Here is a 16,290-nt window from a genome sequence, read left to right on the forward strand (position 1 = left end):
GCCGCGGAGCACTCCCGTAAGGCGTCCTCCCGTAAACCGCTCCTATAGCACAAGGGGTTCCGCTCTGGCCGCAGGCTGTTAAGGTAGGTCTCGCCACGCATCCCTCCAAACTTTGCGAAGGGGACTGCGGCAAGGGCTCGCTCTTATAACCACCACGACGGTACCGGTGCTTTTCACTGCCAATAATCGTTCCGTTGCTCCTTCTGTATATGCTGCCCATCTAACCCAAGTTATCTGGAATGCTTCCAGAAACAGTCAAACACAATTCGGAATAAAACCTTGAAAAGACAACCTTCGTCTGATCTCAAACGCGCAGCCTTATTCATGTGGATTTTCATGAGCCGCCCAAAGAGTAGGATGACGGTGTTTTGTCGGCGTGAGATACACACGCTTCCTGTGGCTGGTGGGTGCATCAGAAATACAACCTTAAATTAAGCAGGGTCGGTGCTAGTTTTTTGGGGTTTTTTTTGCGCCTTAGGCAAGATCACCTTCTGGCTCCCCCCCCCCCCCATTTCCCAGAGTTGTTGACCTTTTTTTAAGAAAAAACAAACAAACGTGGAATAAAAAATAAAATAAATAAAAATAGAAAATAGAAAAAATAAATAGAAAAATAGAAAATAGAAAAAATAGAAAATAGAAAAAATAAAAATAGAAAATAGAAAAAAGTAGAAAAATAAAATAAAAAGAGAGTTCCTTGGTTGTTGGTGAGGGGAAGGGGTAAAAAACAGTCTCTTTACCTTGTCAGCTAGCAGCCTTCCCTGTTTCTGGGCCTGGCCTTCCCCTGCTTCCTCTGGAGCCCGATCTTGGCACCCTAGCTGCTTGAGGGGTAGGCCAGGGTCGAGCGAGTGAGCGGAGAGGGCGCCTCCAGGGCCATCCCTAGGCCCGGGCTGGGTGGATGCGCCGGCTCTGACCTTAAAATACAGTCGTCATCTGTTTTCAAACACGCAGCCTTAATGTGGATTTTCATTGGGTGCCTAAGAAGTAGGGTGGCAATGAATAGGTCAGTTGGTTAGAGGGTGGTGTCGATAACATTAAGGTTGCAGGTTCGATCCCTGTGGGGACTGCTGCCTATTCCTGCATTGGACTAGATGATCCTCAGGGTCCTTTCTAACTACAGTTCTATGATGAATGTTTCCTATGTGTGTGTTTCTGTGAGACACACACACTTCTTCTTGTGGCTGGTGTGTGGAATGGCAGTAGTGGTGGTGGTGAGGAAAGTAACGAATTGTAGGTGGTGGTATTATACATACATGATTTTGTTAATCATACATGATTTTGTTAATGGTATAATGTAGTTATATTTTTTTAATGTGTTACAAGTTGCTTGGAGACTTTTGAGTAACAAGGGAAAGAACTAACAAATGACAATGACATTAGTTATGTAAATGTTTACATCTTGCATATATATATACCGGTATGGGAAGACTGGCAATGTGTTTGCATTATTTATTTATTTATTTCTAGCTCTGCCATATGTTGCTGTGGCTCATCCCTGTGATTTCCCTCACCCTGTTCCAATCCATGACATAGCCCGCCCCTCCCCCACCTTATCCCTGTGATTCCCCACCCCCACCCCGTCTTATCCCTGTGATTCCCCCCTCCCTGTCCTGACCCATGATGTATCACACCCCCTTCTCCCCCCACCCCCCCAAACCCCCACCCAACCGAGTCAGTACCTCCATTCAGCCTAGTCTGTAAAGGCTTCGGCGTAGCATGTAAACGGGAGCTTAGGTGCTGTTGAGAGGGAAGGTTTTTTAGGTATAGTATCAGTGTAGCCGCCGCTAGAGGGCGCTGGTTTGTAACCTAGTTCTTTTCCCAGCATGTACTTTCATCTGAATGGAGTGTTTTGAAACATGGGGTTTTGGGTGTTTTACTTGCCAGAGGTTTGACATCTGTCTTAGCAAACTTTATAACAACCTTCAGATATTCGCTTGGGTCGTTGTGTCCAAATTTGAATGCAATCGGTCAAGCGGTTTCTGAGAACCGTTCGGTGTCACACACATGCACCCTTTACATAGATAGATAGATAGATAGATACAGAACTTATACATTTCTTCACTGTAATAAAACCCCAAAGCAGTTTACTACTACTACTACAACCATATCAATTATTTTTAATATTAACAATATTAAAATACAAAACAAGAACAAAAAAACCTCATGATACATAATAAAAGAAAAGCAAACTAATAGCCCCCCCTCCCACAAACACATTTAAAAGGTCACAGAATGTTAAACAGCCAAAGGCCTTGCTATGGAGGAATGGTTTTGCCTGGTGTATAAAAAATATGCAATGAAGGTGCCAGGCAAACCTCACTGGGGAGAGAATTCCATAAATGGGGAGCCACTGCAGAAAAGGCCCATTCTCAGATTGCCACCCTCCGGACTTCTTCTGGAGAGGGCACACAAGGTTGGGCCTCAGATGGTGATCAAAATAACAGTTAAACTAATTATTTGAAACTTGCAATGCTTAATACAGGAACAATCCTTTAATAAAAAATAAAATTAAAAACAATGGAAGGAGGGACGGATTTCAGAAGGGATTTGAATATAGCAGATTGTCAGATGTCATTATGCTACACAGCAAAAGCAATCTCCCTCACACCATTTCCAGGCATTCTCAATACAGTCAGGGCTTTTTTTCAGCCGGAACTCACTCAGTTCTGGCACCTCTGCTATTCTAAGAGAAGGTAGGAGGCGTTCATGGTGAGTTCCGGCACACCATTTTCTAGAAAAACAGCACTGAATAAAGTATTGTTCTATTTTGAGTTGCTATTGGAGATGATATTTTTAATGTAATTTTGTGGGTTTGCCACCATGCCGAGTAATCCTAGCCATACAGGCATATCTCCTGTGTCAGTTAAGCAGTATCCTAATTGCTCCTGGCTGGGGCAGCACAGATCTTTCTTATCACAGAATCATAGAATTGTAGAGTTGGAAGGGACTGTAAGGGTCATCTAGTCCAACCCGCTGCAATGCAGGAATCTTTTGCCCAACATGGGGTTAGAACCCACAATCCTGAGGCTAAGAGTCATATTTTACCAACTGAGCTATGCAGATATATCCCTTTGCACCCTTCCACTGACTTCTATGTGATGCCTTGTGGGCTGTGTTCATATCATATGCATATAGCACCCACCTAGCCCCTCTAGGAATCTTGGGAACTGTAATTTACGCTTCACAGAGCTACCATCCCCAGTACCTTTAACAAAACTACAGTTCCCAGAATTCTTTGAGGGGGAATGTACAGTGTGTACCCTTTTGAAGGACCACTGAATAAAGAGAGCAAGGATGAAGCATTACTTTTTCCATAGGGAGTTGCTCCATCCCCTCAGTCGTTTTGAATGTATTCGGATAAAGAACCATCAGAAGGGAGAGTATCAGAGGCCTTATAATCACCCATCAGCAGTCAACGCAAAAGCACAATCTGAGCGGGTACACAGATCACCTGCTCACTGTCTTGCCAACTGCCTATTTCTACTTTCATTATAGTCATTATCATTGCTTTATATAAAAAAAGAAAAGAAAGGTGCCAGTACGATGAAATTGTTACAGTAAGTGCCACACTTTTAACATTTGGGGCAGGGGAGAAGGATGCCAGTACAGTGTACTCTTGAGTACCCCTGGGAGGGGAGGGGGGAAGCACTGGTCATTATTTCTAAATTTGCATCTTATTTACACATAATTTAGCACATGCAGACTTTATGCAAATCTCTCTTTTCTGGGTTGTGATGTCTAAGTGACCACCCTTGATGAGTGGTCCTCTCTATTCTACCAAGGCCCCTTTTAGGCTCTGTAGAATCACTAGTGCACAACATCACGTCTGACCATTGGCCTAGAACAAAGTGGAGCACGCCAGGCATCAGGGATGACACTGAGGACAAAGCACAATGAGGTGGAGAGAGTGGTTTTCCTCCTGACACAGAGGGGCTGGGGAAGGGAAGGCCTTTAGAAATATTGATAATCCTTCTTTCAAAGCCTGTTTAACAAGTGATTTATGCCTAGTGAGATTACCTTCGTTGTAACTAGTTTTCAGTGCTATATCTTCCTTCCTTTGTGTTTGTGTGCAAATTAGGAGCACTAATAAATATTTCATGGCAAAATTCACAAAATAGGAGACTTGGATACAATAGATTGCTGTGCCTCTCCTCTCTCCCCCTGCCCCACTTTTTTTTCTTTCGACCCAGAGGGCAGACGTGTTGGATTGATGAGCCCTTCCACTGAACCAGACGGCTGCTCATCTCATTTGGAAATGGGGGGGGGAGGGGGGCAGTCCAGACAACACAGTATCACTGCCTGCTTCTCGTTTGGTGTTTTATGCAGCTCTTTTGCTCTTCTTTGGAAGTGATATATGAAATGACATTGCCTTGTGTAATTCAACCAGTAAGAATCAGTGGTATGTTGTTCTGTGTTATTCACATGACACATTTGATTCAGTAGACACAGGTAAGGGTGCCATAGCTGACCTGGAGTCTCCAGGTTTGCCTGCCTCCCTCCAGGTGGCAGGTGGACGGCTGCAAATTACTGCATATACCCTGCTGGAGGGAGGTCTGCTCCTTCCCATCTCCCAAATAACCTCATTTGTTAGTCTTTGTGGGGTTTTTTGTGTGCAAATAGCATGCCCTCAGTGACTGTTGTTAATGCTTAATGTGCCATGCTGAATGACATCACCGGTGGCTGCTCCATGACATCACCAGGGGTCGCCCCAAGACATTGCTTTGGGGGGGGGGGTGGGACAACCACATTGAGTTTTTTCTACAATCAAGTGGTTGATACATTTCATGAAATAAACATAATCACTGGGGCCAGCCCTCCGTCTCAAGTCTGACCCCTGAAATCTCAGGCTCTGGGATGCACCTTTCCTGCCAATCTTACACAAAGGCGGTGGGTGGGTGGGTATGGTAGGCCGAATGTGGACCTCCAGAACTACCTGGCCATCAAGACCATCCCAGGACATGTCTCTTGCTGTCCCTGCTCTATGCCCCCCACACCATGATTTTACCTGGCTGCCTCATGGGAAGCAAACAAAACCTGATTGCACGCGTTACTCTCCCCACTTATGGCTCCCAGCAACAGGCATTCAGAGGCATACTGCCTTCAACACTGGAGGCAGAGCATAGCCATTGTGGCTAGTAGCAACTGATAGTTTTATTCTCCATGAATTTGTCTAATCCTGGTACACTGATGTGGCACATTTCCCTCCAAAAAGCAAATGGCAGTTGCTGGGGGGTGGGGAGATGTGTTGTTTTAATAAGGAAAGTAGCATGAAAGGGAAAGGGTAGACATCCTCACTCATGCTTTGATTATAATCTAGTTCAGTGTTTCCCAACCTTGTGCCTCCAGATGTTTTGGGACTACAACTCCCATCATCCCTAGCTAGCAAGACCAGTGGTCAGGAATGATGGGAATTGTAGTCCGAAAACAGCTGGAGGCACAAGGTTGGGAAACACTGATCTAGTTTGTGGTTATTTTGGGGCCACTATTCTTTTTTTCCTGAAAGTGTCTTATAACAGCCCTCCTACATCACATCTACTTTCACTATCACGTGCAACATTCAAATACGTCTCATACTGTACTATTAATACACTCACTCACTTAAGGCACAGGCTCTCCATCTCCTTTAATGAATTACTTTATGTGTGTGAAGGTCACAGGGAAGAAGTGAATGACCAGCACGTCAAGTATACTGCCTACTTTCTTCTCCGCTGAACCCCTTCCCACTAATATTGTATAACCCCCATCTTCCCTTGGGCCTCATTTGCTGATGACGTTTTTTAATTTCTGAGCACCCACCCTGCAGAACGCCCTCCCATCAGGTGTCAAAGAGATAAATAACTACCTGACATTTGTTTAGAAGACATCAAGGAAGTTTTTAATGTGTGACATTTTAAATTTTTGTTGGAAGCCGGCCAGAGTGGCTGGGGAAACCCAGCCAGATGGGCGGGGTACAAATAATATATTATTATTATTATTATTATTATTATTATTATTATTATTATTATTATTGTCATTTAACATTTTGTAACACCTCAGCAACTCAGCCAGGTAGATAGTGCTGGGAAAGCACTCTGATTGAAACCTTGGAAAGCTGACGCCAGTCAGAGTAGACAACACCGGACTAGATGGAGAGAAAAGTGTGACATGATGCAAGGTAAAACTGTATTTTACCTCTGTTTCCTCATATGCCAATATTTGGTGGGTTGACAAAAATAAATATTTTCCTGCACACTGTATATGTGTCCTGCACTTTAATCCAGTCCTTCATCCACCTGTGGCTTGTGCCAACATAGTGGCAGCAGTGTCCCCATTTGACAAGTGTAACAAGTCTGTCCTGTTAACACTCCCTGTCACTTGTAATCCCATTACAAATGTGTCCAAGGTCAAGTTTCTTACATTGAGGAGTGTCACTTAAAGGTTAGGAGGGCATAGAGCAGGGGGTAAGAACCTTTTGTGGCCTGGGGCCACACTCCCTTCTGAGCAACCTCCCTGGGGCCACATGACAGTGGTGGGTGGGACCAGATGCAAAAATAGGTGGAATAACAAATGTAAATTTAAACTCTGCAGAGGTTAGTTTCTGCACACATCTACCTACCCATCCCTAGTCTCTATTCAGGCAAGCTAAACAGAAACGTGCTTCCACAGAAAGCAGCGATGGCTGCTAACTTAAGATAGCTTTAAAAGAGGATTAGACAAATTCATGGAGCGAAGGGCTATCGATGGCTACCGACTAAGGTGACTCTGCTCTCCTTCCACAGTTGGAGGCAGCAACGGCTCTGAATATTAGTTGCTGGAGACCACGAGGAGAGGGTGCTCTTGTGTTCGGGTCCTGCTTGTGGGTTTTCCATAGGCATCTAGTTGGCCACTGTGGGAATAGGATGCTGTCCATTGATCTGATCCAGCAAGCTCTTCTTATGAACAGCTGTCCCTGCCCAGCTATTCAAAAGCAGAGCATGGGGTGTGGGTCAATTGTTGAATCAATTGTTGGACCACATGGTAACGGTGACATGCAAGGCTGTTTGTCACTGAGCTCTGTAGTCTGCTCAAGTTTTACTTTGTTTTTATTTTGAACTAGCTGGCCCGGCCATGCATTGCTGTGGGTCATCCCTGTGATTCCCCCCACCCTGTCCTGATCCATGGCGAATCCCACCCCTCCTCCCTCCAACCCCCTGGCTCATCCCTGTGTTTTGGTAGGACACCCTTCCCTCTGTTTTCCCCAGGGAGTGTTGTCCTCCGCCCTGTATCGCCATACATCGGCCCCTGCGCATGCATTGTGAACATTTTTATACCGTGTTTCTCATATTATAAGACATGTCTTATATTAATTTTTTCCTCTAAAAAACACGACATGGCTTATTTTCGAGGGATGTCTTATTTTTTAATAAAGTGCACGCGGGCGCTGTTTGCCGGGCTTGTCAAGCCCAGCAAACAGCGCCCACCGATCTTCGGTGACAGGCGGGGGTGGGCGGAGAGCGGAGAACGATCTCCGCTTCCCCCCCACCCCCGCCTGTCACACAGCACAGGTCGGCGGGCGCTGTTTGCCGGGCTTGTCAAGCCCAGCTAGGAGCGCCCGCCGATCTTCGGTGACAGGCGGGGATGGGGGGAGAGCGGAGAACGATCTCCGCTTCTCCCCCACCCCCGCCTGTCACACAGCACAGGGCCGAAGATCGGCGGGCGCTGTTTGCCAGGCTTGACAAGCCCAGCAAACAGCGCCCGCCGATCTTCGGTGACAGGCGGGGGTGGGGGGAGAGCGGAGCACGTTCTCCGCTCTCCCCCCACCCCCGCCTGTCACACAGCACAGGGCCGAAGATCGGCGGGCGCTGTTTGCCGGGCTTGTCAAGCCCAGCAAGGAGTGCCCGCCGATCTTTGGTGACAGGCGGGGGTGGGGGGAGAGCGGAGAACGATCTCCGCTTCCCCCCCACCCCCGCCTGTCACACAGCACAGGGCCGAAGATCGGCGGGCGCTGTTTCCCGGGCTTGTCAAGCCCAGCAAGGAGCGCCCACCGATCTTTGGTGACAGGCAGGGGTGAGGGGAGAGCGGAGAACGATCTCCGCTTCCCCCCCACCCCCGCCTGTCACACAGGACAGGTCCGAAGATCGGCGGGCGCTGTTTGCCGGGCTTGTCAAGCCCAGCAAACAGCGCCCGCCGATCTTCGGTGACAGGCGGGGGTGGGCGGAGAGCGGAGCACGATCTCCGCTTCCCCCCACCCCCGCCCGTCATACAGCACAGGGCCGAAGATCGGCGGGCGCTGTTTGCCGGGGTTGTCAAGCCCAGCAAACAGCGCCCGCCGATCTTCGGTGACAGGCGGGGGTGGGGGGAGAGCGGAGCACGATCTCCGCTTCCCCCCCACCCCCGCCCGTCATACAGCACAGGGCCGAAGATCGGCGGGCGCTGTTTGCCGGGCTTGTCAAGCCCAGCAAACAGCGCCCGCCGATCTTCGGTGACAGGCGGGGTTGGGGGGAGAGTGGAGCACGATCTCCGCTTCCCCCCCACCCCCGCCCGTCATACAGCACAGGGCCGAAGATCGGCGGGCGCTGTTTGCCGGGCTTGTCAAGCCCAGCAAGGAGCGCCCGCCGATCTTTGGTGACAGGCGGGGGTGGGGGGAGAGCGGAGAACGATCTCCGCTTCCCCCCACCCCTGCCTGTCACACAGCACAGGTCCGAAGATCGGCGGGCGCTGTTTCCCGGGCTTGTCAAGCCCAGCAAGGAGCGCCCGCCGATCTTCGGCTCTGTCCCCCGATGCACTACGGCTCGGGGAAGCAGGCAGGGAGCTCCTGCTGGGTCCCGCGCCTTCGCCTCTCGCTCGGTCGGGGCTTTGCGATAGCGCTTATTTTCGGGGTATGTCTTATTTTTCACCAACCCTTAGAAATCCTGTCATGGCTTATTTTTTGGGGATGCCTTAAAATATGAGAAACACGGTATATTTAGATTACAAATTTTTGAAATAAGAACATGAGAAGCAGAAGTTATTATTGTTTAATTTTATTTTTGGGGTTGTCATTTATTTTGGTGGGTATTGTATGATTTGGGTGTTGTTGTGTGTTTTGGTTTGTGTGTGTGTTTTGTTATTTGGATTTTCTAATTTTGGAGTAAGTGACCCAGAGAGCCTAGAGAACTACTTTAATAATCCCGACCGGGGGTGTGTGTGTCAAATAGCGAAGACCCACAGCCCCGTAGCAACAGAAGGCTAGTTCCGAAGCACCCGAGCAGTTCGGTTCCATAAATGGCAAGGGGAAGGTAGGAGATTGTAAATGGGGGGGGGGTAAACTTAAACTGGGGAGAGAAAGTGCATGGTTGTTGTTTTTTTAAGACGCAGAGGCTTGCAATCAGTCATAGTATAAAGCGTATATTAAAAGGGGCATGACTGCCCTTACTTAAAATGGCTGCCGGAGCCTTGCATGTGACACAACGCCCGCTAAATTTTAAAGTAGAAAGCCCTTGCTGTGCCCCCAAGTGCTTTGCTGAGGGTTATCCCCCCACCCGGGCCTAGTGGGGGCCTGGCAGGGGCCTACATAAAACAAAGGCCTTGCTGCGGCCTCCGACCCGGGCACTCGCCCACCCCCCTGGGCCTAGTGGGGGCCTGGCAGCCTGGCAGGGGGCTACATAAAACAAAGGCCGTGCTGCGGCTTGCGATCCGGGCACACACCCTGCCCCCCTGGGCCTAGTGGGGGCCTGGGGGCCTGGCAGGGGCCTACATAAAACAAAGGTCGTGCTGCGACCTGCGATCCGGTCACTCACGCTTGCCCTCCCCCCAGGCCTAGTGGGGGCCTAGCAGCCTGATAGGGGCCTAGGGGTCTGGTAATGGCCACCTTGGTGGTTTCAGTTGCTTGGTTGATGATGTCATTATTTGGTTTGTGGGTGTGGTGTAGATTTCGCAGGAAGGGAGGCGGTGTACTGTGGGAGAAAATCCACTTGAGGGAGCTGTTTTACTTTGTTGAAAAACAGGTTTTTAACTGCGGAGGTGTGAGATGTGTGGGTTTTTTTTCTCTAACAACAGTCGGGGAGTGGCCTGGATCGTTGTGTCAAAATTTCAGGACGATTGGTCAAGCGGTTATGGAGAAAAGTGGAGCCCGCACTTTCATGATTTTTACATTTTTATATATATAGATAGTTTTAAAGTTTCAAAGACGGTTGGCTCAGTAGTTAATTGCTACATACAGGCAAGGAGCATATCTGCCTATATCACGGAGCTGTGCCATGCCTTATAAACTTGAAACTTGTATACCTAAGTTGGGATGCTGTGCTGATTTCTTAAAGGAAACCTTTAAACCTACCAGTTGTTGGAATATTCTAGAAGAAACTTTAAAATGGTCTTGGACATGTTGCTAGGAATATGTATATGACCAGTGTAAAGTTTTGTAAATAATAAAGACTTTGAGAAACAGAACCAAATGGTGTTTATTCCTGCAATGGGAATTTCACTAAGAGGTAGCTGGAATGCTGCTACTGCTGCTGTAAAGAAGTGTAAGAGGCAGGAAAACTTTCTGTAAAAGGAACTCTGCTGCAGAAAGAAATGAAAGCCCAAGAGTAGATACTCACACACCAACAGTTATGAGTTAGAAGGGGAGAGCTATGACAAGGATTCTCCCTAAGACACCCCCCTCCCCCAACCAGGCCCAGCTTTGCACCCTCATTCAGTGTTTCTGCCTGTCTGGAATACCTGTTTGAACTCTGATGCTTCTAGCTTACCTGTATGGAGAAAAGAGAGGAGTGTTGTGAGCATGTGCGGAAGCAAGCCTATTGTACAATGGTAACTTTGGCAACAACTGCTGGGCAGATTAAACAGGGTGCACCAGTTGCTGACCTCTCCTTTTGGGCAGTAACTGTTTTCTCTCAGCCAAATTCTTATTTGTCTGTAAAAAGCTGGTGAAATCCTCAGAAGGCAATTGGCTGGACCACAGGGGAGGGGCAGGGATTAGGGTATTTTATCTTCCTTCTTGCCTGATGCATGAAGGTGAAGCTGGGGGTGGTTGGTAGGAATTGGGATGAAATAAATTTGGCCCACACTTCCAGAAATAATGGCTAGCAACCAGTGAAGTAACAAACTCTAGTTCTTCCTTCTCTAGGGAAGAGAAGGCAGGGCCAGTGTGGTATAGTGATTAGAGTGTTGAACTGTGATCTGGGAGACCTGAGTTCAAATCCCACACCTGACCATGAAGCTTACTGGATCACCTTGGGCCAGTCACTGCATCTCAGCCTAACCTACCTCACAGGGTGGTTGTGAGGATGGAATGGGGAGGGGGAGAAATGTGTACACCAGGCACCCCCCAAACTGCGGCCCTTCAGATGTTTTGGCCTACAACTCCCATGATCCCTAGCTAAGAGGACCAGTGGTCAGGGATGATGGGAATTGTAGTCCAAAACATCTGGAGGGCCGCAGTTTGGGGATGCCTGGTGTACACCATATTGAGCTCCTTGGAGGAAATAAGGCAATACTACTATTACTACCAAGGGACACGGGTGGCGGTGTGGGTTAAACCACAGAGTCTAGGGCTTGCCGATCAGAAGGTCGGCAGTTCGAATCCCCGTGATGGGGTGAGCTGTTGTTGGGTCCCTGCTCCTGCCCACCTAGCAGTTCGAAAGCACATCAAAGTGCAAGCAGATAAATAGGTACCGCTCCGGCAGGGAGGAAAATGGCGTTTCCGTGCGCTGCTCTGGTTCGCCAGAAGCGGCTTAGTTGTGCTGGCCACATGACCCAGAAGCTGTACGCCGGCTCCCATGGCCAATAACATGAGATGAGCGCCACAACAGCAGAGTCGTTCGTGACTGGACCTAATGGTCAGGGGTCCCTTTACCTTTGCCTTTACAATTACTACCAAACTGTGGGAGGCAGTGGAAGACATTAGTACCTGGCGTGCTCTGGTCCATGGGGTCATGAAGAGTTGGACACGACTAAACAACAACAACTATTACTACAATTACTACAAGAACAAGAACAAGAACAAGAACAACAAGAACAACAACAACAGCATCTGGAATGTTGTCTTCATCTGCAAACAGTTTGCTACTTGGCTCAACCACAGTATCCTTGTGAGAAGCTGGTGACGAGGGATCCCTGTAACTTGTGAGCTGTGGTGCTGGAGTGTGGCGTTGAGAAATATTGACGGCTTTCCCTCCACCTCTTATGACGTCACGTTGGGAAGCTGTTGTCGGAGCTGTTGCCATGGGGACACTAGCAATGCTCCTGTGCTTGCTGGCATCTGTCATGCACTTCTCGGTCTTTTGTGTGACTCAGGGAATGCATGCTGCTAGCTAGACAGCCCCCCACCCTCCCTTGCCCCGAAACACACATCACTGGGCAGCTTGGCCGAAGGACACCAGTGATTCAGAAGGTCACTTGGATCATGCAATTCCAAAGCTTGCACAGGAGAGGCCCAGGGAAAGAATGTAATGCATGGGGTGGTGAGGGCATTGGGTAGAACATAGATGAACCTTGCTGGATCAAACCAAAGTGCCAGCATCCTGTTCTCACAGTAACAACCAGGTGTGCCAATGGGAAGCCCGCAAGCAAGATCTGAGTGCAACAGTGCTCTCCCCACTTAGGAACAAAGGAAGTTGCCTTCCACCAGGTCAGACCTTGATCTATGTAGCTTAGTACAGTATTGTCTATACTGGTGGCAGCCGCAGCAACTCTCCAGGGCTTCAGGCAGGGGACATGCAATAGCCCAAGCTTCCTCAACCTCAGCCCTCCAGATGTTTTGAGACTACAATTCCCATCACCCCTGACCACTGGTCCTGCTAGCTTGGGATCATGGGAAGACACACATTTCACTTGGTGACCTTCCCCACTATGTGTATGTCTATTTACATTGAAATATTTATAAATTTGCATCTAAATGCGTATGTCAGAACCTGCACTTTATGTCAAACACTTCCTTTGGTGACATTTAAGCTGCCAGCCGAGATGCACTCATTCCTACCGACTATGGCCCCTCTAAAGCTCTGTAATCTCATGTACAGTGTGCAACATCATGTACAGGATGCACCCCTGACCAATGGCCTTGAACAAAGGAGAGTACACCAGACATTCAGGATGACATTCAGGACAAAACACATTTTATACTGTCTTGTGTGCAATGATGTGGCAAGTTCTTAGCACGTGGATGGATAGCAGACAGAGCAAACTCGCAGGTCACCTGGGTGCAGTCTTTCCCACTGTGTGTATTTCTTATTCAGAGTTATTACTTCTAAACTTGCACCTACACATATAAATTAGCATATGCAAATTGGTGTCCTCTTTTGGGGTGTTGCGTTTTCTCTTTTATTTTATTTTTTGGCAATGCATACGTGGCCATTGAGCTACTAGTTGGCTAGGGTGGGGGAAACTCAGTGTGCAGTAAGTATGGTCTCATGAAATGTGAGCTACAAATTTCACACATCTGTAGATTTAGGACCCCTCCAGACTGGTGTTTTTTGTTTCCTTTTTAAACAGGTGTATTCTGCAGCATGCCATGGGGGGTGCATTAATGGTGGAATTATACTGAACTGTCTGCACATCATTCTGTTTTATTAGCTGTCCTGTAATGTACTCCCAGTGTTACTGCATTACTATTGTCTGGAGGGGCACCTTTAGGCTAAAGCACAACAAAAGCACCCTTACCCCAACACATTTATGATATAAACCATTACATGATTTCAGCAGGAGGTTACAGTGTGTACATTGACCAGAAATGAAGCTGTATGTCAGCCCCAAAACGTTTGCAGGCACAAGCAGTATTGAAAGCTGCCCGATATCATCTTAAGTACATATTGTCATGAATGCAGCATAAAAAGTTGTTGTTTTTGTTTAGTCGTGCCCGACTCTTCGTGACCCCATGGACCATAGCACGCCAGGCACTCCTGTCTTCCACTGCCTCCCACAGTTTGGTCAAACTCATGTTCGTAGCTTCGAGAACACTGTCCGACCATCTCGTCCTCTGTCGTCCCCTTCTCCTTGTGCCCTCCATCTTTCCCAACATCAGGGTCTTTTCCAAGGATTCTTCTCTTCTCATGAAGTATTGGCCAAAGTATTGGAGCCTCAGCTTCATGATCTGTCCTTCCAGTGAGCGTAAAAAGTAAGGGGCCCTTTAAAAAAAATGGAATTCCCCTCATATTTGTTTGCTTTGCATAGAGAGGTGGAATCTAAAAGCTGAAATCTATAAATGTTTATTCTAATTGCAGCTTAAATTGTGCAATGGCTCCCCCTCTTTCCTCTCAAGGGGCTGTTCACCGTACCTAGAGTAAACCCACTGAAATTAATGGACACGACTAACCACAAGACCTGTTGAATTCAAAGGGACTTGCTTCCAGGTAAGTAAGGCTGGGACTGCAGTCTAAAATAGGTCCATTAAACTCAATGGGTCTTGTCCAGTGCTTTTTTTCTGGGGGGACGCAGGGGTATGCATAGCCTACCCCTAAATCTAAGCTTGAATCTACGTTTGGCCTCATTGAGGGGCAGTATTTCAATATGAGTAGGAAAATGAGAGTTTTTAATTAGAAAAAAAGCACTGCTCTTACTTGTCTGAGTAGAACTTAGATGGGTACAGTTCATGTTTTCTTATTTTCTCTTTGCCAAATTTAAATAAAATACTGTGTGGGTAGAATGATGGAATATATATGATATACAAAGGAAAATTTTAATTCAGTTGTTACCTTGGTAACATATTTTTAATATATGGATGTGTGTGCATGTATATACTCTGCTCCCCCACAAATATAATGGCTGTGCCCGGTTCATTTTGCAATCTGCCCTTCAGGAAGAAAGATCACATTAACATCCCAAGGAATACAACAGTCATTATAACTCAATTATGAGACGGAACCAGGAATGGCTCTGGCAATATAACACAGTTATCCATAATTGCTCCGTTCATAGAGACTGCCTCCTTCCATATGCCCTATTATGATACCTGAGAATGCCTTCATTCTGATACAATTTATGCATTGGACTCATATCTTTAAAACAAAAACCAATGGCGATTTCCATTTTAAAAATACATACAATTGCAATTACAATTATTTTTACCTTAAAGGAGGGATTGCAGTTGAAAGAAATTTAACTGCGCAATCCTATACCTGTCTCCTCAGAAGTAAGCCCACTGAAATTCAGTAGAGACTACCCTGCTCCTAGGTAAGGGGGTTTAGGTCTGCAGCCTGAGTAATATTTAGGATAGCCTTACATATTTCTTTGCATGTTTTAATTTCATTTCAGTATAACATGAGAGTGCCAATTATTCGTAAGCTTGGAATATCTATTGTCCTAACAGTCTGCGAAAGGGAGTAATTTTCATCATTCTCAAAGTATGTCAGGCGTTTTGAAGCCAGTCATCCATTGCAGGGTTTCTTCTAATGCTTTGCATTAGAATATCCGAGCCATGATAACCATGTTGTTTATCAAACACTGACACTATTTTTAAATATGCTCTTCCCAGTTAGGAAACTTCACGTCCTAAGGGGGCCATTTCTGTTGTTCTCTCTTGAAAATTCTAACAAAAATCTTGCTGAAACGTATTGCCATACAGTATTTGCATATGTGTCTAAGCCAGAGGTGTGGAACCTTTGGAGGGTCGGTTCCCAATGCCTAGTCAAAACATTGGGGTTCCACTCCAAAGGATTGTCTGCTCCTGCAGGGTGTCTGCCTACTCTTTGAGACCGGGTTTAAAGGCTTTGCCCTGGACGCCAGCATATTTGTGATATGAACTAGGGTCTTTATGCTGGTGGCATCCTAGGCATGGGCGTAGCCAGGATTCTTGTTGGGAGGGCAGACTTTTATTGGGGGGGCAGAACATCAGATTTGTATTGATTTTTCTTGATTGTGGTGGCAGCTGCCCCCCGCTACACCCAACCATGATCCTGGGCACATCGTTTGCAGCATTCAATAGAGGGCCTCCTCTCATTGCTGCAAAGCTATACAAGACTGTTTGCCTGCAGGCATGTGCTCAGGCTCTCAAGCTGAGGTATGCAACACCAGCAGCCTGCATGGTTGTCCTGACTTCGCTTGAGCAGGAGCTCCCGTGGCTGTGCTTTCTGCTCAGGCTTTACTATACAGGCTTCTGACACCCTTGACCTCAGTGACAGCTCTGGATAGTTGCATGCTACAGTCCACTTATCATCAGCACCAGCAGCCTACCTTGCAGCTCATAACCGAACCCAGGAGGCGGGTGACCCTGATTTATTAGCTTTCTCCTCCTCCTGACTCCAGGTAAGCCAACCCTTAGTTGCAGAGATAGCACCCAAACCCTCTCTCTACCAGCTAATCAACCCTTAGCTGTAGAGGACCCCCACCCCGAGCGCGTACACCCACTCTCTCTCCCCC

At 47.4% G+C, this 16,290-nt stretch overlaps 1 protein-coding gene across 1 annotated transcript in view; it reads left to right on the forward strand.

Annotated features, from left to right (window-relative positions):
* The first annotated feature begins 36 nt into the window (after window positions 1–36).
* Window positions 37–16,290, forward strand: part of CAMSAP1 (calmodulin regulated spectrin associated protein 1) — a 66,173-nt gene continuing 49,919 nt past the window's right edge. The window contains exon 1 of the mRNA XM_035113419.2: window positions 37–83. The gene's annotated coding sequence lies outside the window, so the exon portion shown is untranslated. The remainder of the gene's footprint in view (window positions 84–16,290) is intronic.

The sequence above is a fragment of the Zootoca vivipara genome, chromosome Z (genome assembly GCF_963506605.1).
Source record: "Zootoca vivipara chromosome Z, rZooViv1.1, whole genome shotgun sequence".
Taxonomy (NCBI): domain Eukaryota; kingdom Metazoa; phylum Chordata; class Lepidosauria; order Squamata; family Lacertidae; genus Zootoca; species Zootoca vivipara.